Raw genomic sequence first — 25,224 nt, forward strand, 5'->3', positions numbered from 1 at the left:
CTGCATGACATCTGGACAAAGCCTGGTATATATGTGGAGGACAGAGGCTGGAACATAGGGCCATATATGCAATATTGCTGTTATACAGTGTAAACATTGCTGGTGTTACAGGATTAGTTGCAACATACGCTTACTCAGGAATATGAAGTCAGAAACACAAATGGATGTTGCCATATATCAATAACAATCAACAGAGATAATACCACTGATATGTCAGACACAAGACCTGTGTGGTGAACAGACAAAACATAACAGCCAATCCTCTGGCCATCATGTGGATAGACCCACAGTTGAGAACTATGCAGACAGACTGCATTCTATGCAAAACTAACATGTACATACAAAAGCTGTAAAACCAGCAGTATTCAGTGCATATAACAGCAATACTCACACTGTCCGTAGGTCTGGAACCTTTTACAAACATGTATTTGGCATGTGTCTGCAAGTCCTGTTGTAAGAGGTATTGCTACCTGCTGTCTGTAACACTGCTGCCCACACACATGAAGGATGTCTTCCATACAGGAAAGGTAAAGGGACAATGCCCACATGATGTAGTCATTTATAGTAGTGGGTTGCTATGACATTGACTATTGGAAGTGCTACACAGCTGGCTGCATGCAATTAACAAGTAGTTGCAGGGGCCATCACCTGATCATGAGCATCATCTACAAAAGCCATGCTGCAACCTATTCAAACCAGCTCAATCCCTGTAGTGGAGTGAGAGATAGAGAGAAGGAGACAGGGAGATAGAGAGAGAGAATCAAACAAAAAACAGGAAAAACAGAAATAATAGTAAACAAAAACAAAAATAATACTAAAAAAAACAAGGGAGGCATCCTGAAGTGCAACACAGAAAAGAGCATACTAATAAAACAGGTATGTGAAACATGTCAGCATGTACTTGAATGTTGTACTTGTACTTGGTCTGTAATAATGGGACAGATGATTTCAAAAGCTTAATATGTGGCATTCAGACTTGCTGTAATGATGTCCTGCTGAACAACTGCTATGGGCATAGCATCTGGCCCTGTGGGCAGTGAGCTATAACTGTCAACTGTGCAGCTCTTCACATAGCGTTTGTTCTGTTCCTCCAAACATGTATATTAGTCTGGCAAATAGGTGAAGGTGGAAGTAATGATGTCATGATAGACACATGAGTCTCAGACCCCACCACCTTCAGAACAGTCATGTTAATGTGAAATGTATTATGCACAAACTTCATAGGTTTGTAATAGGCCTATCTATGATCTGTCCCTATATACCCCCCTAATGTTAGGCTGTGTCCACATGTGACGCTCTCTGTTGTAGCAAGGCAGAACAGTGCAGCAGTTGAGGAAAGAGGTTCAGCGTGTGGACCTGATGTCCGAAGGCACTCCATATAAATATATAGACATGTATGTCTACATATATACAGACACAGATATCTATATATATATATATATATATATATATATATATATATATATATATATATATATATATATATATATGGGTTTACTGTATATATTTGAAAACTCACTTTTTTTTGAAAATAAACAGTAGACTCACGGTTATGCGAAAGTGCAATTCAGCGAAAGTGCACTTCCACAAACATCGGTTCAACGAACAGATAAAGAACACAGAAACATTGTTTTTGCAGTTGGGAAAGCCCCCCTGCACCCCGCATGTGGGGGGCTGTGCCCCCACCCCCCCTACTTAAATATACCAACTCCAAGATTGCACTACAGTGGGGAAACACGTACATTCCCTTTCCCACTGTAATGTGCTTCTGCACCTGTGCTCTTTAATGGTTCATTGAACCTTACTTCGTGGAAGTGCACTTTAGCTTAAGTACACTTTTGTGTAACCGAGAATCCACTGTTCGTTTTCAAACAAGTGGATTTTCGGTCTTTTACAGTAGACCCATATATATATATATATATATATATATATATATATATATATATATATATATATATATATATATATATATATATATATATATATATATATTTACAGACCTGTATGTGTACACATATAATATATATATACACACACATATATATACATATATATAGATATAGATATATATATAAGTACATATATATATATATATATATATATATATATATATATATATGTATACATGTCCCCTACCATTGAATGACTGTGCTGCATGATATGTTTGAGAATACATCACACATATCTGCAGCTCAGATGGCTTACTGGTAAATTGATGTGGCTATGGTTTGCAGGGTCCTGGGTTACACACTTGCAAGGGCTGATAATGTATTTGCTGGCCAGAACAAGGGCTGTTGGATACAGAGTGATTAAGGCACCTGTAAGCAATTGTAAGTGGGTGTGAAATGGACAGTTATGTATGGTGTGACATTTGTGTTGGTAGCAGATTGCCCTTTTAGTGTTAAGGTGAAAGTGGGGTGTTAGAGAAGGATAGTAGGTATATATGGGGAGGTAGGTTGGTTCGGAAGACAGACATGACAGACAAGACAGCATACAGGGGTGGTATATGACATGTGGTGGGTAAGCACCTTGGATGGGGAGGGGTGTTTGGAAATTGGAAGCCCATGAGCCCCCAAATTGAAACAGTGGGAGTGAGGTCCACACCCATGGGCAGTCACCATTGCACCTTCACAGCCTTGAAGATGGCTGTGCTGGGTGCTGACCAGGAATGGCAAGCTGAAGCTCTGCATGTGTCACGAGGGCCTCATGGTCTAGCAGATCCCACAATTCTTTGCAGAACTCCCTATGCACCAGACCCTGGACCTGACTTCAGGTTACAGGATCCTGTCTGTGCATGCTCGCTGGGGGGGGACAGGCCCCATCCCCTGAGGTAGTTCCACCTGAAGGTTGTACAGGACCAACAGAAGACAAGGTCCCAGGTTCCATCCCAGACATGCTGTGGCCTGGTGCTATGGCCAGATGAGGTGGGAGATGTGGTTCTGCTGGGAACAGCCTTCCTAAATGTGGTATTGTGTTTCAGTTTTAGAACATATGTGGGTAGTAATAGTCAACAGTCCAGGATTAGTTATAACAGCATGCATACATATTCTCAGTAACCCAAAACACCAGATTTGGAACAGTTGCATAGCAAACAGAACACATGCATATATGGAACCACAGTGTCCATTACAATGGCATGCAGGTTACATTGTTAGCAACAGGCCACCAATGATAGTGTTTCAACATGGAGCATGAATAGAAATACATTTCAATATTTGTTGCACAATAGGATATATGTCACAAAAGTAAGTTTGGTGTAAACATACCTATTGATGTGTGTCTTCATATTAGTTATGCAGATATGATGGGTGGGTGGAAGCTGTCAATTTTTATAACTATTATATCCTTGCGGCATGATGTCCTCAGACCTTTTTACCTGTTTATGTCTTGCAGGCACCATGTCAAGAGAGCAACTGCTGGCGTTCAATCCTCAAGAGAATAACATCCTCATCAACTTCATGGTGCATCACCATGGAACCCTCTTTGCGGGTATGGCCCATGATCTGCAGGAGAGGACTGCCCTGTAGAATGAGCTTGTCTACAGGGTAAATGATGTTGGCCTGCATAACTGCAGTTATGAGCAGGTGCGACATCGTCGCACTGACCTCATCTGCCATGCCTGTCAGCATGCTGCTGCAGTTAGGAGGGATGAGCAAGCCACAGGTGGGGGTCATGCCATCCAGCCCCCACTGACACATGCGGAGGAGCTCCTTGCCAGCTTTGGGGCACCCGCCTGCCAGCAAAGTCAAGAACTGAAAGAGAGCTTTGTGGAGGTGGGTGCAACCGATACAATGGACGAGGAGTGTGCAGGTAAGGCCCCAGGGCACATTAGTAGACCACTGTTGCTTCTCCATCCTCATCTGTAAAGTATCTTCGTGCATATGTCAGATAACATTTAAGTCATTATTAGTTGCTGCAGTGTAGTAATGAACAGATATGTATAATTTGTAGTATTGTTGGTTTGTACTGTTAATGTACTGAAATCCTGCTCCCACCCTGCACCAATGCCACAGGTGTGGCTACTGACATTACATCTCTCACACAACTATGTAGGTCCCTCTGATATACCTCTGGGGCAGCAGCCTGTAGCTGGTGAGTATGGCGGTCATTTGTTCAGATTTGCCAATACACCAGCCATGTTATGGCCATGGCATTTTCCATGCAAACATTTAACACACCTACCCATAATGCATGCTGTACATGTTCAGGTATTGTTGCTGTTAACTGCACTTCATCACAGTGGTCACCATGGTGGCATATCTGAAGGGTATGTAAGAGTCATGCAGTATAACTAACGACCTGTCAGTGCAAGATGTGTGGAAAGAGAAGAACATAATGGTTCATCATACTACAGTAGGGAGAAGAACATAATGGTTCACCATACTACAGTAGGGACATGTCTGAAACATTACCCTTATACAGTGCCTACAATAGTAAGTGTATATACCAGGATTACAATGGCAGCTATTACAAATCTACACAATGGCATATCACAATACCACATTCCACAACTTCTACAACCTGTAATGTGATCCTAACATGAGCAATGAATGTGTAAGATGGAATCTTATGTTAGGACAACAAATATGGGGAATGCATACCTTAACAACAATGGAAGCATATGTGTGCACACACTCCAAAATACCATATTGTGGAAGCAGCTTTTGAGGTACTGCAGCATTCACTCATCTTGAGTGTGCACCTTCCATCAAGTATGGGTCCTCAATGTCACACCAAGTAATGGTCTGCTGTCCAAGAAGTATGTCCATGACATTTGCCCACTCACCTGCAACAGAGGCAGCCATGGTTTGCACACATCTTACAAACCATGGAATGGATCCCATATCCAAAAGGTAGCATTCAGGAGTGGGAGACAGCCTCACCTCACCATTGGATATACAATGGCAAACAGTGCAGACAAGCATGTATGTGACGATGAAGTATGGGACACCATTAGTGTAGAAAATAAACAGATGCCCATCCAAGACAGATGACAACATAGGTTGCAAACTGGTCATGGAGGCTGCCCAAACACATGCAGCAGCACTAAGGGACTTGCAGGATTGTCTAGCAAGAACTGCCTGTGCAGTACCAGTGTCGACAATTGCCTGGACTCTGCATAAGTGTGGTCTATGGGTTAGGGTAATCAGATGGAAGAATTGTTCCACAGGAGACCTCATCCAGGGCTCCCTATAGGTAGCATATGCATAACATCAAGTCTCCCAAAGGCATGTGTTGCAATGTGTAATGGTGTACCGAGACCAAGTCTGAAACCTACAGACAGTATTAATAAAGATACATGTGCTGCACAAGCAACACCTCACTCTACCTCAGGCCCACCATCCCCATCTGTAACTTGCTGGTGCCAGTATACACCTGTAGGTTTGCTGCTCATTAGCAGGAACTAGGCCGGTAGACATAGTGCTCTGAATTTGGGACACTGCAAAATGATGCTCATGTGTGTTTCATAGTTGTCAAGCATCTGCAAAAAGACTGAGGATGAGGAGGGGTGTCATCCTGAAACACAACAGTGAACTGGAGCATACAGCCAAAGCTCATTAAGAATGGCTGTATCTGAACACAGTCAAGGTTATGCATTGAGCTAGACATAACCCTGACTCCACAGCAATAGTGAAGGCACTGTGTGACCTCCAAGGGCTGTGCACATGAGCTGACCTTGCAATCTGACAGAGTTGGGGGACATTTTTAGGGTGGAATGACCAAATAATGGCAAGTGAAGATGGGCCATGCTAGTATACCCCTTCCAGGAATACTGACTGCTGTAGTTCACTTAACAGGTGCTGCAACAAACCATCATGTTAAGGGTGTGCACACTTATGCAACCCACATATTGTATGCATCACAATCAACATCCACACAACTAACACATTTGTTTGATACTGCATTTGATTGCACCGGTCATATGTCACATATCAGGTGCATGTAATGTTAACATATGCAGTATTGTGGCCCCATGGCATATCAGGGAAGAGGGTGGCATGTCAATAAGGGTGAGTACACTCCTCATAGCCATGGTAAGCTTTGTAGGTTGTCATTATAATTGGATTTTATTGCTCATACATGCACTGCTGATGATAAGATCTGCAAATCGGACATCAGGCATTCACTATTAACATCTGTCCTCATATCAACCCAGGTATGTGTCAGACAAATACGTAGGAGCTGTGAGCAACAGAGCAAACATAACTGCCATACATATACACATTCAGCGATGGTGTGTACACTTGTGAGGTATGGTGCACTGTACATGGCAGGGTGCTGAACAAGTGGACAGCAATACTGTGTACATGGGTGCAGTGTGTTCCAGTGGAAGAGGCATCACCTACTAATGCAACTCATGCATCACAGAGTTGTATAATGTTGGTAACAGGGATTGAGTATAGCTGCAGTGCATGCTGTTGAGTGCCATATATCATGAATGTTGACAGTTGGTTAATGAGAGGTCTGTGTAATATCTTTGTGCCATCTCACTTGTAAGTGTGTGTGTGTGTGTGTGTGTGTGTGTGTGTGTGTGTGTGTGTGTGTGTGTGTGTGTGTGTGTGTGTGTGTGTGTGTGTGTGTGTGTGTGCGTGTGTGTGTGCTGAGGTAAGCAATGACGTACAGGTCTTAAAGTACGTTTTCTGTTTTCCCCTCACAGATGGCGAGGTGGGTCAGGGTCCCCCCTGCAGGCAAACTGATGTTAGTGTCCATACAGTCTCTGACAATGATGATAATTATGGTGAGGCATTGGTGGGGTTGTCAGGGGCTAAAGCTATACCATCGGTTGACATTCCACTGTTATCCACCCCATCCCCGCACACAGTCTCATTGCCTATACATACCCCATCACTAGTGGCCATAGATGAGGGACAGTTGGCGGGTGGTGGCATGGGACAGGTCAGAGTGGGGACTATGGCAAGTGTGTCTGTATACAGCAGCCATAGCCAGATTACCGGTGAGGTAGCACACAGGCAGATGTACAGGTGTGTTTTTAGGAGGGCTGCTGCCATCATGCCCCTGGCAGAAGTGCCACAGCAGGTGCTACCAGCTGCATATTTTGGGCCATCATGGAGGCACAGGGATGTATGGAACGTTATACCAGACAGTTTCTGCAGCTCCAGAGGGCTACTCATTCTGCTGTTATTGACAACATCCATGATCTCACAGGTGCCCACCATTATTTTGCAGAAGTCCTGAAAGATACATGCATGTAGCCCTGGCCGGCCCCAACAGGGACCCGGATCCAGTGGACATTTGTCATAATTAGGGGAGAGAAGCATATCTGGCCTTGTACCTGGCAGTGCCCGTGGAACCTCTGGCAGGCACAGTTTTCATGTCCATGGCCAGAGATGGTGAACTGCACACCCTTCCATGTCTTGTCTGCAGCTGTCCAACAATCCCCTGTATAGGGCAGCCACATGACTGAACTGTGTGCATACACACACACACACACACACACACACACACGCGCACACGCACACACGCGCACATGCACACACGCAACACACGCGTGCACACACACATGCACACACACACACACACACACACACACACACACACACACACACACACACACACACACACACACACACACACCACCAACACAGCTAGAGCACCTGCATATCTACACTCACTACATCTGCACAGCCCAATTAATAACGAAACCTCCTAACACACATACATGATGTCCACCAAATGGCTCAGCCTAGGTCTCTGGCAAACCCACAACACACCCTGTACATATGAGGATACCTGTGCCACATCTCTGTCATCCATACCATCGAAGAAAGGACAGGCTGATATGGATCTGATGCACAGGGTGAATGTACTAAGGTGTAGCAATATAATGTTGTATAACATGTTTTGCTCAGGAAAGTTTAATGCTTGCATGTCAGGACATGTAGCTATCCAGCCATGATGCATTGTAGCTGTTATTAACACTGACTGATCTCCATAATGTATTCAGTTTGTGTTGTAGGTGTCTTTATGTCAGCAGGATTTTGGTCTGCTGGTGTTTCCTACAAGTGGTATGGCACTGTGGTGACACATTGACTGTGTCATATCCTGGGTACAGCTGTACACAAGTAACAGGTCTGTATAAGAGTTACTGCATGTGCCACATGGCTGATAGGTCTGAGGGGTGTATACAGGTGAGTACATGGTGGCTGATGTCAGCAGCTCTTCTACAATGGACAATGGTAAGTGTACTGGGTGGCACACACACACACACACACACACACACACACACACACACACACACACACACAAAGGCTTTGGTGTTGATGCAATACACAGATATACTGTACACATGGATGTACTTAATTTTGCAGTGAACTCATTTTAGCCTATGTAATTCCACCAAGAAGTAATATGCAAAACATCACATCAGTAAATAATCAATCTGCTACTTTAATGTCATCGGCAATGGTACTGGCAGGGTATATGTCCTTTTCTCAAATATAGTGAAATCCCAGCATTGGTAAACATAGGTGTGCTAGTGTAGGTGGCACAGCCCTACACTTTGGAGGGTGTGGGGCACTATACAGCCACACATAGTGTGAGTGACGACTACTTAACCTGTTAACATACACTGTAAAATATTACAGCAGACTAAGTGTAGGGATACACACAAAAATAACCTCAATGAGGGTGGCTGTGTCCACAACATCGACAGCCAATTATATATACCAACTCCAGTATCACTGTACAGCTATACAGTGGGGAAGCGGGCATTTACACATCTAATACTAGTTTTGATGGAATGAATTTCCATGACATGATTCCTTTGAAATGTTAGCATTTGCCAGTCAGGTCTCGGACAGATGATCTTCTGGGACATGTATATTCTACAAAATGAAGTAGATCCCTTCACATACACACACACACCTACTTAGCAACACTGAGAGTAGGACCCCTACCTAGGTACTTATTGCTACTAATGTGTTTGGCCTTAACTGCACACACCACACAGCTTTTAGGATGAAGTGTGCCCCGAGTCTTTTGTTAAGTGAGGAACATCACCAGGCCTTGTACAATATGGTAATGGGGATGTACTGGGTGTTAATGGACAATACATAATATGCCATACTGTCATATGCATATTGACAAACACATAACAGTCATAGACACATCTGTGAGACCTGGGTTTATCAGTGCTAACTACCTTGTCAGTGAGTCCATTCTGTTGCAGATAATTTGCACACAGCACATGCATCATTGGACTGGATAGTGTACTCAGTTAACTATATGGTTGATGGTGGCAGTGGTCCTCATATGGTGGACCTTGGGACATCTACTGGAGGTACCATGGTTTAGACAGTATACCCAGCACCCTCACCCAACATTGGATATTTTACTCACTGGAACCCATGATAATACTATGAAATACCCACAATCGCACATGGACTTGAACTGCAATACAACCCCTTGTCTATCTCATCAGTGCTACTACAGGGATATGCATTTATTGCACATGTCACAGGGATAGTAGGGTGATGGTTTGTCATGGCTTTCCTAATGTTAGCAACATCACTATGCATTATACTATATGGTCAAGTGTATTATATTTGGAGAATGTCGCATCAGAATGCTATATCCTACAAATATACACACTTGCCAGGACTCAGAGGGTAACCCATGCCTATCTAGCCATTTGTACAACAGTGTTGTGCTGGTACAGCAAGATCCAGATAGCCCATAGGGTGAAGAGTGTAACAAGGTGCATTTAATGTGCATCCATTTCTAACTATGGCAATGGGGGGTGTAGTGTGTGAGAAGGTCCTCAGGGTATTATCAACTGCAGGATTACAAACACACAGACACTGTTATTCTGTCCATAGGTGCAGGTGTTACTAGGTATGTACCAGGATATTGCCCATGGAGAGATGATAAGAGTAGGGGATGTGGGTACAGTGGTATCATGCTACCTGACATTTGTCAGCAGGCCATCTATCAACTGATGCCATGTAAGTGATCCTCAGGGTAACAGTTAAATGCAACATCCAATCATCTGGTTGTCTCTGGCAGAGGGCCAGTGAGGTGCTCCAAATGACATGTATGCAACATATATTACATAACATGGCCAGTGTCTGGGTTAGGGACCTGTACCCAAGCATGTTCTGTTGACTGTGGTAGTCTAGGTGAGGTATCCAAGGCATGTGGTGCATACAGGGTGGGGTTTCCTAGCTGTGGCATTCATAACACAGCTGGGCAGACATGTCAGTGTCAGTCAAGCATAGATTGCCTATAAGCAGCCCAGATGGATACCTGACATCTGCTCATCTGTACAAAGGGCAGACAGAAATCAGCTAGCCAGGGTGGGGTTTCCTAGCTGTGACATTCATAACATAGCTGGGCAGACATGTGTCAGTCAAGCATAGATTGCCTGTAAGCAGCCCAGATGGATACCTGACATCTGCTCATCTGTACAAAGGGCAGACAGAAATCAGCTAGCCAACAGGTTATGCATTAGAATGAATGTTTTCACAGATAGACGTCTGGCACTAATATGTATGCCATTACAACATGACAACAGCCCTCAATGACATGTCCTATACACATAGTAGTCTACACTTAATATCCACATATCAGATCAATATCCAGTAGCAATTACTTAATAACACACAGCTCAAACACCAAGAACAAGATAGTCAGTACTCAGAGTCCAGCTTTGCATGCAGGGGTATATGGCTCCAGTACTACAATCTGCAATCTACTCTTACTTGGGAAAGCACTGTTAGCAGTAGTAATGTAATGCTACAATACAAGCAAGTGTGACTGCATATAACCTGGGATACTACCCATGTATGAAACACATACAAAGGTAAAAGATTGTTGTATTAGCCATATATATTCAGGTGTCCCAGACAGTATACTCACACCCCTTGATACTGTAATGACAGCACAGAAAAGCATGTTATGTACATGGAATTAAATACACTTATTAAAGATGTCATTACTATGCTATTTTATCAGACTGGAATGTGATCACTGGTTACCAAGGGTAAGCTAAGCTTAACAGGTGTAACCATTGCTTAAATGTAAATGCTAAGCTGATTTGTGCACTGGTAAGTGAAGCCTTAAGCGCCTATTCATTTAACTGTACATTAGCAGTGCTTACCATCGGCCAAACTGCACAAACACACTTAAAGCTGTTCAAAACTGCCTTAACCATTCTGTATCCAACAGTCCTTGTTCTGCCTAGCAACAAAATAAACAGCCCTTGAACCCAGGACCCTGTTCACAATAGTCACAACAGTTAACCACTAAGCCATTACAGCTGTGAAGTTGATTGTTGTTTTTTTCCAAACTATCCCACTTGTTAGTGATATTAGTGTTGAATCAAGTATGTTGTTATATCTAAATATACACATATCAGATAAATATGGTGAGATACATCTGGGAAGCTATATACAACAGTCATGTCTACACATAACAAGGATATTGATATATCTAAATATACACATAGATAAATATGTTTATATATATCTGTATATTGATTTTTATATATATATATATATATATATATATATATATATATATATATATATATATATATATATATATATATATATATATATATATATATATATATATATATATATATATATATATATATATATATATATATATATATATATATATATATATATGTGTGTGTATATATATATATATATATATATATATATATATATATATATATATATATATATATATACACACACACACACACACACACACACACACACACACACACACACACACACACACACACACACATATAAAACATATGCCCATAACGTTGTACTGGAGTCATACCTCAGCACTAATAGTTACAACCTCTTAGTGCTGCAAGGGGATGTCATGTAAGTGTTGCTGGTATAAATGTGGAATGTTGCTACAGTAACAGGGGTTGTGTTAACAGACATGTTGTGTGGGAAGTCACTTCTGATACTGACATATATGCCATCAGTTACTGACAGACATCATAAGATAATCATAGTGAAGTACTCCACAAATCACAGCAATGATCCTGTGGAATACAGCAGAGATATGACCAATAAACATGGACAGTCTGAAACAATCTGGTCAGTGCAAAGTATACACAGAACTCCTTAGTGCAAGTTGTGTGGCCCAAGCCTGACGAAGTGGATGTTTACAGCCATGTAAATGGGGATATCACAAAAATACTGGAATAGATAAGCTCACACAGTTGATACATTCACACACTCCTGTCTGTCCTAACACATATTAACTGGAGGAGCAGAGGTCCCAAGCTTATATACTTTACACTACTTATTGACAAACATCTTTACACCATCCCACTGCTTTTTCAGACATACGCAACAGTTATGGTGGCCAGGCAACAGTTCATCTGACAAATATCTGGACATAACATCACACTAGGTAAATGCACTGAGCTGATAGGCATGTCACAAAGCACTGTGAGAACTACAGGCAGACTGCCACAACACTGACCCAAGTTTCCTATGGGGGAATACACATGTTCTTGCAAATATAGCAGGCACTACAGGCATGTAACAGCATGGAGTAACAGACACAAGTGTGAAAGTGCATACCCACAACTAATCTGAACACAGTCACAGTCACATTATTGTAAGCCTAAGTAATATTACAGTATATATACTGCATGAGCAACACCACCCTCATATGGGCCACTCACACAGTAACCCTAGATATACTGGGCCAATACACACTGTAGTCTGATGCCTGACTGTGATATGTGTCAGTCTGGCCCTACAAACATGTACTCTGATAGGTTACCATAAACTGGAGCAGCATGCAACATCAGAAAGAACAGGACCAAGAACAATGACATCACCCACAGTCTGTACACAGGCCAAGTAACATATTCACAATACACACTCTGTCAACAATCACCATAAGTACATAGACCTCTTTAATGTACACACTACAACAGAATGTCCAGATTTTGTCCTCGAATATGAGGCCTGCTATACATAACATGTCTAGCTCTCTGATATCTTACTGGCTTGTTACCAGGTATGATGTCATTAAATAATGATGTACTGTACATATGCACCTTTTACTGCATGACATATGGACAAAGGGTGAAAGACTTGTGGGACAGAGGCACAAACACAGCACCAATATTGACATATTGCTGTGGTAATCTGAGAAATTTCCTGGTGCAACAGGGTTTGTTGTGACATATCTCTTCTGAGGGATATGAAGTCAGTAACTCACATGGATGTCACTATGTACTGACTGCAGTCATCAGAGTATGCTACTGCATATCTAAAGATGGGAAATGTGTAACACAACACATGTAAGACTCCAAACTCTGGACAGTCTGCAGATAGCCCTACAGATGAGAATTTCCTCAACCACTTAACACTGTCATACCAGACTATAAATCATGTAGAATAGCCATATTTTATTTTTTACTTAAATGTAGAACAGCAATACTTACATTTTTTCCCCATGTATGGAACATTCCCCTCCTGTTTGTTGGCCTGTCTCCACAGTGCATGTTGTAAGAGATATTTCCAACTACCTTCTGTAATACTGTTTGTCAAACAACTACACAAAGTCCTGCTCACAGTGAAGGAAAAGGGCAAAAACCCACATGAAGTGCTTAGTTATAGGAGTGTGTTTCCAAGAAATTGGCTATAGGAATGATACCACAGCTGTTCCACATGCAATTAGCAAGTGGATGACTGCAATCAGGTCATCAGCTATCATGAGGATACCTTACAAAACTCAAGCTGCTGCCTATGCAAAACAGATGTACTTTTCCACATCCACCAGAGAGGGAGAGAGAGAGACAGAGACAGAGACAGAGACAAAGTAAGAAAGGAAGGGTGTAAGAGAGCAAGAGCCAAGTGTGTTTGTGTATGATCCATGGGTGGAGAGTGGTATCTGGGTATTATAACAGTTGCCTATATTGTTTACTAATCCATACTGTCACATAGTAATTGCACATGGCTGTACACATTTATGGCTGAGGATTGTCTACAACAACCTCTAAAATGTTTGAAAACTGTTGGCCTTGTAATGTGGACAATGGGACATATAGGTCCTCAATCTAATGATGTAGCAAAATCCACATGGCAATGGATCCTGTCAGTACACACTCACCTCAACACCCACACAGGATACTGATGACACACACACTTACCAGTACTGAGTTTCAAACCCCTACCTGTCTATGTATTGCTATTACAGTGTTATGCAGTTATTGCACACACCATGGAGCTTACATGTTGGAGAGTTGTTTGATGGTAACTTTGAAGGTGAGTGACATCAGCAACAGTACTAAAGAAGGGGTAAGGGAAGTGTAGTACATGTGAATGTCCAGAAAAGCTGGAGTCAATGGAGACACACACACTCTGTCAGGGAAACACATACATCATCACAGTTGGCAGGATCAAGATTAGAATCCTTACCTAACTAGTTTGCTACACTACAGTATTATGCAGTTATCACAAGCGTCACAGAGCTTATATGGATGATACATGGCCTAAGGGTTATGTCAAGGTGAATGACATCAGCAGGTGTGCTAAAGTAGGCCATGGATGGTGTAATGATTGTGAATGGCTTCAAAATCATTAATCACCACACAACCACACACACACACACACACACACACACACACACACACACACACACACACACACACACACACACACACACACACACACACACACACACACACACACACACACACACACACACACACTTGCCAGTACTGAGATGCATAGGTTCATTGCTTCACAGGTGTGTAGTAGGTGGATGGGCCTGACAGCTATACAAGGGTAGACAAAGTGAATACCTTGGCATCAGGCCACATGACAATGGTCTCCAGTGTGGCTCAGAGGTGTAGTCCCTGGAGTGGTCCCCACAGGTGGGTATTGTATTCACCATCCACTCATCTGGGTTACTATTGTGGGTGGCCAGTGATGTGCACTGCTTTCCATCTATGTGAGCTATCTTCCATGACACAGACCGTGTCTGGGTCATGTTCATGTCCCACACTCATGCTCTTTGATATGTGGAAGTGTACTAGAGGTCTCTGGGGCATATTGTGTGTACAGATTGTTATCTTCTGATGTAGCATTCCTGACCTCATTTGGGGACACCTGGCTATGAAACTGAGGTTGTGCTTGTGCCTACATTGACAGCATGATACAGGTATTCAGTGGAGTTAGTGGCATCTGTGCATACAGGGCATGTGTATAAGGCATGGTATTCCCATTGTGGGTTACATTTGCAGACTATACAGTTGTTGCAGGCTTCCAGTGGGGGACATAGCAAAAGGACCACTGTAAGCATTTATTTGCCTATTATAGGGATGGAACAGGGTGTCATGTCCTTTTACTTGCTGGATAACACACAGTCAGGAGACGTTGCACATCACAATACTTTCTCATATCAGTGGCACTGTTGTGGTCAACAGGCATGTAGTCCACTGCAATCACACCGTGGTTACTATCTGTGGGCAATATGCAGGGAACTATCAATATAATGGTTGTTGCCTAGCCAAGTGTGTTTTTGTATGAGACATGGGTGGAGAGTGTTCTATGAGTAATACAAGGGTTGCCTATATTGTTCACTGATCCATAATGTCACATGTAGGGCTATGATTGTCTACACCAGCTTCTCTGATGTTTGACATCTGTTGTCCTTGCAAGGTGGATATTGTGACATATAGTAGGTCCTCAATATAATAATTTAGAAAAACCTGCCCTACAATGCAGCCTGTCATTACACAATCACAGCAACCTCCACACAGAATACTGATGACAGACACACTCACTTGCCAGTACTGAGATTCAGACCCCTACTTAGCTATGTATTGCTACTACAGTGTACCACATGCACCATGGAACTTATTGGATGGATGTTGTCCCAAGGTACTTCTAAGGTGAGGAACATCACCAGCCCTTCTAAATACTGACATTGGGTGATGTAGTGGGTGACAGATCCCAAAATTAATTTTACCCTAATCACACATTTACATTTGCCAGGGGTGAGGTTCAAACCTCTATCTAGCAATCTTTATGGACCATTATGTTACGCATTTACCACATGCACCACTGACCTGACATGGCTTAGGCTTGGCAACAGGTACTTGTAAGGTGGATGATTTCTGCAAGACTGCTAAAGTCAGGCTTTGAGATGTGTACTGGCTGTAAATGGGGCCAAAATATTTGAGGTACATACACAACCACTTGCCACAGATGAGATTCAAACCCATAGCTGTGTAGTTACTGCTATTACATTGCTCTGCATTTATGGCACACACCACAGAGCTTATAGGGCTGGCCCTTCTCCATAGGGATATTTCAAGGTGACTGAAATCAGCAGGCTTGCTAAAGTAGGCCAATGTGAGGTGTAATGACTGTGAATGGCCTCAAAAGCATTAATCTCCATACACACACACACACACACACACACACACACACACACACACACACACACACACACACACACACACACACACACACACACACACACTTTCCCAACTGCCATGTCTGGGATTAGAACACCTACCTGATTAGTATGTTACACTATAGTATTCCACAGTTATCACACATACCACAGAGCTTATAGGGCTAACCCTTCTCCAAACGGGTATTTCAAGGTGACTGACATCAGCGGGCTTGCTAAAGTAAGGCAATGGGAAGTGTAGTGACTGTGAATGACCTCAAAATCATTAATCTCTACATACATATACAGAGTTTCCCAGTTGCTATGTCTGGGATTAGAACTCCTACCTGACTAGTATGTTACACTATAGCATTACGCAGTTATCGCACACACCATGGAGCTTATAGGGCTAGCACATCTCCAAAAGTGTATTTCAAGGGGACTGACATCAGCAGGCTTGCTAAAGTTGGGCAATTAGAGGTGTAGTGACTTTGAATGGCCTCAAACTCATTAATCTCTATACACACACACACACACACACACACACACACACACACACACACACACACACACACACACACACACACACACAGTTTCACAGTTGCCATGTCTGAGAATAGAACTCCTACCTCATTAGTATGTTACATTATAACATTACACAGTTATCACATGCACCATGGAGCTTACAGGGCTAGCCCTTGTCCAAAGGGGTATTTCAAGGTGACTAACATCAGCAGGCTTGCTAAAGTACGGCAATGGGAGGTGTAGTGACTGTGAATGGCTTCAAAATCATTAAGCGCTCTACACACACACACACACACACACACACACACACACACACACACACACACACACACACACACACACACACACACACAGTTTCACCATTGCCATGTCTGGGATTAGACCTCCTACCTACTAGTATATTACATTACTGCATTATGCAATTATCGCTCATGCCACTGAGATTATGGGGATGATAATTGGCCAGAGGGTTATTTCAAGGTGACTGACATCAGCATGAGTGCTAACATGGGCTATGGGAAGTGCAGTGTGTGTGAATGGGCCATAAACCATTCCTCTGGGAGCACACACTCAACACTCAGTCACACACAACTTTACATTTGACAGGACTGGGTATACAAATGCTAGATGAATACTGATTTGTACTATCATGTTACACAGTTTTCACAAGCACCACAGACACTATAAGGCTGAGGGCTACCAAAAGCAAATGTCAACAGTGATTGATATAGGCACATCATGTGATATTGGCCAATTGGATGTGTGGTGGGTTTGACAAGACTCATAATGGTAATCTTTTTGTCATTGTCTGCCTCTCTCTTCCCCACATATGTGTGTGTAGGTTTGACCTATTATAGTGTTTTGCCCTTGGATATGTGTGAGTATTCCTATGCAACGTGTGTGCAAAACATGAATAGTGTGCAATGTGGTGTGTGAACACACACATCTGCGAATGACAGATATGTATAGTCCACTGTTGTTGTCAGAAATGGGCTTCATTTCTCTAAGTGTAGGAGCATGCCCAGTATAACCTTCTGTATTGAGTGTGTAAATCCATTCCAGGTAGATTGTACTGCAGTGCAGGATTTTGTGTTCTACACCTACAGCTAGCAACCTGTTTCTGCAGGATATTTGTAGATAGGTTGATAATATGGAGTCACAATGGGCAACAGATAGTGGGATACTGTAACTATTGCTGTCTGGGCTGCTTGTGTTACATTGTTGGTGTTAGCAGGCATATTCAGACATGTAATGCTTTACACTGTGATGTATTATGTCAACTACCAACAGATATACTTATTTGTTCACAGTTATTTCCAGGGAAATACAAGATGAATTAAGCTGTATCCAGTATTGTGGTCTGCAGCCTACATATTCTTGCACATTCATGCCATTCTGGAGGAGTAGCAGACAATTGCTTATGGATCTGTGTAAATGGTCCAGCACCTTGGTACTGTGGTGGATGAGGATCCCCTGCTTGTACATCTATCGACATAACAGAATGGCCATTTCCTGCTGTGGCCATACCTCTCAGCTGTACAGATTCACCCAGGTTAGCCAGAGGCATTGCTCATATATCTGGTCAGTTCCCCTTCACATTATGGTTTACAAGTGGGTTTGTAGCCACCCATTACTGGGTTTGCAGGCAGGGGTAGTATGGGCACACATCAGAGTTTAGACTTCACACACTCCATGGTGTCCATGCTTCTACACCCCCCCCACTCTGTTACTGTATCCTCTTCCTAACATTATGTGAGTGATATCTGTGAAGTATCCCTATAGTTGTCCCTTCATCCCAGTATTATTTAGGGGTTGGTCCACAGTTCATGCAGTAGGGCACAGTGGGCATGCTACTGGGATTTATCCACATAGCCTTACATTTGTGTTCTCTGTACTATGTTATGTTGTTATTTGGGACCCCATGAGATAATATACATTGTCAGTACAGGTGAGGCACAGGCTTTTGACAGAGGATTGCATGGCATTCAGTAGTGATGGAGGCCATCTGTAGCAGGCTAGTGCATTCTTTCACTCCTACAGTCCCAGGCTGTGAGCCACTGGATTCCCCTGGGTGACAGGGTAAGTGTGGGAGGAGTTAATGGCACTAGTTCCTGTCCATATTAATCCATTGGTCTGGATGCTGGCAGGGTGCTGCTTACAGCTTGGGAGTTGGGACACACCTGCATAGGACACCACTGCAGCATGCTGCATTCTGTGGGTATTCCCATACAGAAGTGGGGGTCATGCTGTACTCATTCCCAACTGAAGGATATGACCTGTGATAAACCTGTGGATGATGGTGGGGTGAGCTGAGTGCATGTGTGATATGGATGCTTCTTGCAGCTGACTCACAGATATACCTGGGACATTCCCCTTATGCTGCCTTATGCAGGGACATAAGCATTCTCTCATTACTTCATAACTGTGCCTTTTGTAGTCTGCCAATGATTGGCCAGAATACATTAGTATTCCATACTACACAGACAACTAATGTGCTGCTAACCTGTATGTACAATTCCAAAGGTGTGTGCAGTTGACAGTTACATTTTATGTACTCTCTCTAGGATACTTCCACCTGTGTACTGTGTGTATGTTTGGGCCCACATTCATGGCATGTCCATCTTTTAGATGCTGACAGATATTGACATCTGAACAATGAGTATGGATGACTGCTGAATTGGGTCTTGCTGGAATGCATTCTGGTTGGCACTGCAGTTGTCAGAACATGGCCCTGTCATCAACAGTAGTGGCCATAGGCCACCGGGACACAACCCTCCATGCCTACATGCTGACCACTTCCTCACAATATACAACACACAACAAACTAACATACAGAGCTCTGCATATTGTACACATGCAACAATCTATCCTGTAAATTGGGCCAGCTCAGGTTATCTGTGCTCCACATTTTTTAACCCCACTCGTACATGTTACTGCATTTCTACATAGGATTGAGGGGGGGGGGGCACTCCTGACAACTGTAAACATTTGCTATGACTGTACTGGTATTTCAGGTACTCTGTTGGCTTCCATTTCATTTTGTATTCTGACCTGTCATGCAGACTAGAGGCATATCAGTAGAGTACAGATCTTAGGTTTTATTGACCTACATTTCAGTTTTAGACTTCATACCCTGTAGAAATAACATGCAACTGCCTGACCTATTGTAGTCTCTCTGTGTAGGTCTGGAGAGGGGCTGTTATCCATTGCCATTAATTGGAGGCCTTAGCACAGCCTTTCTTTATGGTTATCTACACCTGTCCTGTTGGCTGAGGCTGTTGTTGGGTATGTGAACCTCACTGACATGCATGTGTGTGTCCTATGGACACACATTTGGGCCTCCACATGTACTGTAGTGGGATTTGTCACCTTGTCTAGTACTGCCTACTTTGTTGACACCAGTATTTGTTATGGATTCCATACTGCCCATATAGGTGTCCACTATCTGCTGCCATCCCATTCAGCCACCCGTTTCCCTTGCATGCTCACATCCATACCATAGCTACGACTAGCAGAACATACTACTCCGTTCAGCAATTGATAGGAAGAGTGAGTTACTTGTGGCTGTGTCAGTATTGAGGATGGTGCTGGAGGGCTAACTATGTTGGATGCACACAGTACACTCCCTGTACATGGTAAAGCACAGGTAGTGTCATGTTTGGCATCCTTTTTACTGTATGTGCGGGTCCGAGAGAGGTGCCATTCCCTTGGGTTCCTACCGTGTCAGTGTATGTGCTATGCATTGCCTCTTTGCCAAAGCCTAGGCATACTGGGCATGCCTCCTTCAGCCTACATGGGCAGGTTCAGGTTGTTCCTCCTCCGAGTCACTCTGTGCCTGTGCTGGCCTTGGCAATGGTGGGGGGGGGGCTGTGTGGCCCTGCCCCATGCTGTTTCTGCTGCAGCTGTTTCCACAGGATCTTATTATGTTGCATGGCACATACAATGAGCATTTGTGTACATTTAGCTGGAGAGTACTGCAAGGCTCCACTGGATATGTACAGGCACCGGAACCATAGCTTGAGCATCCCAAACACACTCGCTATTATGATTCTTGTTTGTGTGTGTGCCTTGTTATGGAGTTCTTGTTCGGGTGTGTGTGCACTTCTGATGGGTATCATCAGCCACGGCTGCAGTGTGTAACCAGCATCCCCCACTAGGTGGCCATATAAGATGTCCCCATTGGCAAATCTCTGGTACAGTTGTGTCATATACAAGATGTGGGAGTCATAATAGCTTCCAGGGTTGCCAGGACACACATTCATTATAATGCCCTGGGCATTGCACAAGACCTGGCAGTTTATGGAGGGGAAGCCCTTGCGGTTTATGTAGACCCTACCCCGCTCACCAGGTGGTGCTTTTATGTGTATGTGCGTGCAGTCAATATACACCCACTACCTCAGGGTATTCTGCTATTTGGTGGAAGAGATGCATATTGCTGGTCAACGTCTTCTGGGTGTTGAGGAAATATATGTGCTCACTGGCATGTAATGACATGGCATCCAGGAACTGGTGGAGTACCCTGGATGCTGATGTCTGTGAGATCCCCATGATATCCCCAGCTGGCCTTTGGAAGGTACCTTTGGCTAGTATTCTTAAGCCTATACATACCTTGGTATCCACTGGGATGGGTTCTTTTCTGTTGGTTCTGTGTGTGAAGCATTGTCTGGCACTGCTCAACGATTTGCTGTAGGATGTCCCTTTCCACCCTATAACCCTCCACTGTCTCCAGATCATGTAGCCCCTGGTAGGTTACTGTGGGTCTGTACACTCCTCTCCTTCTCCTCACTGTGGGTTGGTCATTAGCATTCTCATCCTCACCACCCTCAGCCTCTTCCACATATTCCACATATTGATGTATGAGAGTGACAGCAGCACCTATCATTTTGTTAGTTTTATCTGGTAAAATTTCCCCATTTGTGTACACCGGTGATGTAGAGTTTGTGGGAAAAACCAGAGTGAAAGGTATTTGCATAGTTTATAGTAGTGTGCTTGGCTGGGCTGCTGCCTGTGTAATTGACTGATTCTGATACATTTCACCTGCCAGCTATGCTAGTTCTCCTTGACTGCCTTCCTACTGCTGTTTTCCCTTCCCATTGCCTTCCCATTTAAGCCCCGAGGTGTGTCGCGCATACCCAGTGGTCAGATGTGAACAGAGCTGCTATTTCCTTTTTGTTTTTGTTTGCTTAAAACCTGGTGCACAGCGCACACACCTGTTTAATCAATGTAAACACTGTTAGGCAGCCTCAGACACACCACCTTCCTTAGATGTGCTTAGCTAAGGGCAAACACAAGCCACCCAGCTCCAATAAGCTTACAGCATGCATGACACTCCCCTTTATGAAGTCAGCTACCTCTTAGGCTTGCACCATGGTGTTGCTGCAATTACACAGTTGGGTGCTAGCTAACACTGAGGGGAAATCTGTGATTCAGTATCAATCCCCCCATTTGCATAAAACTGACTGCTAATGTATGGTTACTAGACCGACACTCAGCCTTCCCCCTTAGCAACCACTATTTAATGGTATTGTTGTCTTCTGCATGCCATTGACTATTATCGCAGAATGCTGATTTTTGTTTAAAAGCTTATTTCCAGCTTTTTTTTTTTTTATTTTCGGGCTGATCCCATTTGCACACTGCTGCCCTACACTTAAACGGCCAAAATTGGCCAAAAAGAAAAAAAAAGTTATTTTTTATAATTTTGCAACTATTTACCATGCCAATGGCCATATATTTGGCTATTGTCATGCCTATTACATTGAATACATGTTTTCTTTGGAGCTGTCATGCCTCTGTTTTGTAATTTGCAGAAATGTATTTGGTGAGTAACTGAATACATTTCTGCAGGTTACACTATTCCTGCACAGATGCCTGCATGCTTCCTGGATCGCTAATTCACCTCATTTGTATGGTTTTCACCTGCAAATGGGGTAATCAGCATACAGGAGCTGTGTCCATGCAGGAATAGTGTTAGAGCGCTTGTGCACATCCTGGGAGCTCATTCCTGAATCGCTTGTCAGCCATATTGCGTGCAGCAGCTCTTGCACTATTCCTGCACACTATGCAGAGCTTGCTGAATCCTGGGGATTGTCTGTGATCTTGTGTAGTTTAGACATTATTTTTACATTTTTGGCTCAAAAAAATTGGCAAACCGTTTTGTTATGTATATTTGCTGAGAATTACAGCTGGGCTTCCCTTCTATATGCATCTAGTAGCAGCACTGATACACTGTTTCAATCTATGTTCTGAATACACAAATGACATCATATTTACATGCAGCACCTGTGCCACATACATGCACTTGTGCATATCTGGATGAATCATGCATCACCTCTATTTGCTACTGTTTAACCTAGGCTGTGAGTAAATGTCTGTTGTGGCCTACTGCCAGATGTTGCTGCATTGTTTGCATGGTGTGCATGAGTGATCAAGTGCTGCCATACTATATTTGCATATTACTATAGGTGTTATTTTTCTGGCAAATGTTGAAATAGGATTCTGTTTTGTATATTTCAGAGCAGTAGGATGGAATATAGTGGTAGAAGAGGGTTGAGTCACATAAAGATGTACTTGTAGCTATATGACAGGAGGTGAAGTAGGCTACCTAGAGATGGGTGTGCCCTTTGTGGCAAGGCAGTTTGGGATGACAGAAACAGGATTGGAGTGTAAAACATATACTTGAAAATAACTGGGATGTTACAGGGTGTAACAACAATGAACAGGCTATATATCAGGTAACAACTGAAATGCACTGGCTGTGTAGAATTCTTGGATATCTTTAAAATGCAATATTCCAATGCATGGCTAGCATTAAAGCTTACCAGCATGTTGTCATCAAACCATGTCAAGACATGGCTATTCTCAGCTCGGGGATGTGCCAGTAGTTATATGCATAGATTGTATCATCATACCCATTGGCAAAAACACGGCCCCTACTGATGTATCACCATACCATTTGGCAAAAACATGGCCCCTACCGATTATCACATCACCCGCAACCCCCTAAGCACACAACCTGTCGTGAGAGACCTGGGTACTCAGGTTGACAACAATCTCACATTCAACTATCATGTAGTGGCAGTGGTCAAAAAAGCCTTTTATGTGGCTCACCTCATAAGTAAAGGGATTGCATCCAGAAAAAGGAGGTTATTACCTCTCTATATTCCTCCCTCATTAGGCCAATAATTAAGTATAACACCCTGTTTGGCATGTACCTCTCCAAATATCTGCACTGACTGGAAAGGCCACAGAAATACCTACAAAAAGAATCCATGGCCTCCAACACCTGTCCTATGTGAACAGGCTCAAATCACTATCTCTCTACTCGGTATTATGCAGATTGCTTAGAGGTGATCTGTGTCTCACCTACAAGACAGTCTTGGACCCTGCAATACTAGATAATCCATAAGTTGAACTCCTCGTGCATTACCCACTTGAAAAGCCTAAATCGAATATGTAACATCAACAAAACATGCTAGAGAGACAGGTTTGTCTCTCAGAGGCTGCCCTGTCTCTGGAACAGACTTCCCATACACATCAAATAGAGTTAGAGTACCTTGATGACCGTCTTCAAGAGCAACCTTGATGAGTGGATGGGAAACCACAAATTTGTCCCGGGGGTTCCACCTGTGTACCTCATTGACAGAGGCAATAGATGATAACTGAGGTTTCTCTTTTGGGGATAAACTCTTGGCTATGCTTGTAAAGGCCCCAGGGCCTTTAACCTAGGAACCTCCTATGATTAAGCCAGATTCCAGTCTTACTCCATTCAAATTGCCAGGGCTCTACATGTGTTAGTGCAGATTCACAGAACACTAGCTAATAACAGAGATCCCCTTGCATGTGACCTCAACCAGCAACTCTCTTTAGTTTTTGGTTTTCTCCAGAGGTAAATTATATGTCCTCTGATAAACCCACCTGCTTTTCATGCATCACTCTTGTATGCCTGGCACTACCACTCTCTGCAACATGTAAAAAGGCAACAGTATCATATGTGTATGGCTACCAACAGATACCTGGGAGGAATAGAATGAAACAGATAATCAAAAAGAGGTAGTGAATGAAACTAAAGATAGTAATACTATGAGAAGAAGGGTGAGAAGTAGACCATAGTGACCCCAGAGATTGAGGCAAAACAGTGACTGTATCACCCCTTACTTTGCTAAGTAGATACACCTTTCTGTTTGTATGATGATCAGTTTCTATTTTCATCAGCTTTCACTCTTACTTATTAAAACATGATCTGGTGTACTTTCAAATTAGTTATTAAAACCTGGAGTCTCTTTTTAA

This window comes from Protopterus annectens, chromosome 11.part0, assembly GCF_019279795.1.
Source record: "Protopterus annectens isolate FY-2018-M chromosome 11.part0, PAN1.0, whole genome shotgun sequence".
Classification (NCBI taxonomy): Eukaryota; Metazoa; Chordata; order Ceratodontiformes; family Protopteridae; genus Protopterus; species Protopterus annectens.